At 38.2% G+C, this 2,451-nt stretch overlaps 1 long non-coding RNA gene across 1 annotated transcript; it reads right to left on the bottom strand.

Moving 5' to 3' along the window:
* Window positions 1–1,043: 1,043 nt before the first annotated feature.
* Window positions 1,044–1,818, bottom strand: LOC137237414 (uncharacterized). Its single transcript, XR_010948947.1, has 4 exons — window positions 1,735–1,818; window positions 1,540–1,665; window positions 1,357–1,467; window positions 1,044–1,304 (listed from the first exon to the last, which is right to left on the bottom strand). It is a non-coding gene; the product is annotated as an uncharacterized lncRNA (long non-coding RNA).
* Between the last annotated feature and the right edge of the window lie 633 nt (window positions 1,819–2,451).

Raw genomic sequence — 2,451 nt, 5'->3', positions numbered from 1 at the left:
TGTGCCCCGCTGGTTGTGCTGTTTGGATGTGACGCTGATGTACTTGCGCCGTGAACGCCGGCAAGTTACCCACTGTAGGCCTCCTAGGGTTACGGGTGCTTCTGTTGACATCTCTAATTACATTGTTATTGCCGTTGCTATGGACAATTTCATTGAAAAGTTCATTTTGAGTTATCGACCGCCTCGACTCCATGGACTCACTGCTAGTATTGTGCCTCCTTCGCTTGTATGGACCACGCGTTCTATTTTCTCCACCACCAGCTCCCATCTCACCGCTTGAGCTTCGCAAACCATCCATTATCTCCTGCATATTTGTTCTCATTTCACTTAAAAGGGCCTCTTTTGCTTCACCCATCATTTCTTTGATCATAGGTGCTATTTCGTTTCGTATCTGATGGGTTTTAGGTCGCTGAGCTATGGCCTGGTTAGAAAAATTGTGGAATGGTGGAGGGCGCGGGAAAGATACCGAGGGCGGCCGTAAAAGCACGGACTGCGTTACCTGTGCACCTGTGTTCTGCTTGGGCAACGTCCCTGTTTTCCCGCCTGCCGTAGGTGTCGCGCTACTGGCACCATCTTTCTCCATGTTTTCTTCCGTTTTGTCCCCACTACTCTTTGTCCCTCCAAACCGCTCCGATAAATCAATAAACGAGGCATCCTGGTCAACAGATGCGTTCACGTTTGGATCATTAGATGCCATGGCTGCAATCTTCTTTTTGGCTCTGGTGTTCAATGCAAGTGTTGTACTTATTTTTGTGAGTAACCGTGCATAAATTAAATGAAAAAAAAAATGCCAGGATAGATTTCAGGTCTTTTAAATGACGTATATCATTAATGCGGTACTTATATGTCTCGCTCAATAAATTGATTGCATCGCTTTCGTCACCACTCATACACTTCATTTTATTCTTAAGTGAAATGTATTAGTGGAGCAGAGTGTTTCCTTATCAGATGCATTCTCTTCCTCTGACGTGGTGCTTCCAAGTTTTAAGCGCTTGGGATTCAAGTTATTGAAGCGATTGTATAAAATACCAGATGCACTGGTTCTCCGTCCATCCTTGGGAGATATGTAATATATTTCCATATTTTGTGTGGGAAAAATTTCTACAATTTTTTCAGCCAATTTATTCATATGATTTATACATATGATGCGGTATTATGTACTTTCGTGAATTAGAATCGAAGAAGTTTTCCACAATAATGTTAAGCAATCTTTTTCTATCATCCATATCCAACTTTTCCGTCAATTGATACAAGCTTAGTAGAGATTGGCCGCTTTTTGAGTTTTTCACCATGTCAATTGCATTCTGCAAGAAATTGAAGTTTAAAGAATATCCACAGCTTCAAAACAACCCTTACCGTAACTTTCGCCGAATTGGAATTGCTAGCTGGTGAGGGAAGACGCTGATTTTCAAGCCAATTTTGTACATTTGAGTTCATATTAAGAGTCGAAAGAGATTCTTCTGGAAACTAAAACAGAAAATTGTTAATATTAAAACAAAATATACTATTTAAAACTTTATAAAGAAGTATATTACGTACTTGTGTTTCCAAAGCGTAATGTTTCCCTAAATTCTGCTCTATAACCTATATTTTCGTTGCCTGGAAATGCCAACGCCAAGTCGTCACAGTTTATGTACTTCAACCGGTCATATGTGATTCCATAAGCTTTATTTGGGTCAGTTAAAACATGGTTAGTTACAAAAAATTTTTATTATAAATAAGATAAACCGTTACCATAAAACTTGTCGTAAGCGGCTTCTACATGCATCTCTTTCAAATCAGTTTTTTAAACGCTGGTCCTCTCCTGATTTGAGTTTGGACAATCTAGACAAAAAATACTATGGTATGCATATTTAGATCAGTCAATGTCGTTACAGCTTTAAGGTACTCCAGAGCAGCAGTACCAACGAAAAATATGCCCTGCTACTGCTCCGGCTCTGAACATGAACAGAGTAACCCAACAAACATTTAGGTTAGAAAACGATTGGAAGACGAATCGAATTCTAATGTATTTCTCTAAGGTAGAAGGTTAGAGGACGGTTTGCGAAACTGTCGCGAATTATAGCATTCTCGACAAAAAGGATACTTCGTGCTCGATATCGAGAAAAGGGTTAGAATTCTAATCGCATTCTAACGTCAAATTCTAATGAGAATTTTGAAGTGATGCGCAATTAAGTTCAATTATTTAAAATCAGCGAATTTTTCATTGTTTCATTATATCAAATACGTTTATTTGGTTGTAATCTTGTGTATTAAGAATGAACATATTTCAAATGCTTTTTCTATTATAATAAATTAAAACCGTACTTAAAGATTGAGCTCAGCGTTGGTTTGAGGTAGGGATGAGGAAGCGTTTTCTTCATGCTATTCAAATAGCACTTCAATAATCTGCTCGCTTTCCTTTTTTAACTTTTTTTGATTAATTTTCACTTACTAGTATTTATTTTATAA

Source organism: Eurosta solidaginis, chromosome 1 (assembly GCF_040869045.1).
Source record: "Eurosta solidaginis isolate ZX-2024a chromosome 1, ASM4086904v1, whole genome shotgun sequence".
NCBI classification, from domain to species: Eukaryota; Metazoa; Arthropoda; class Insecta; order Diptera; family Tephritidae; genus Eurosta; species Eurosta solidaginis.
Note: the sequence above shows the minus strand (reverse complement) of the source record. Positions and strands in the feature narration are given on the sequence as shown.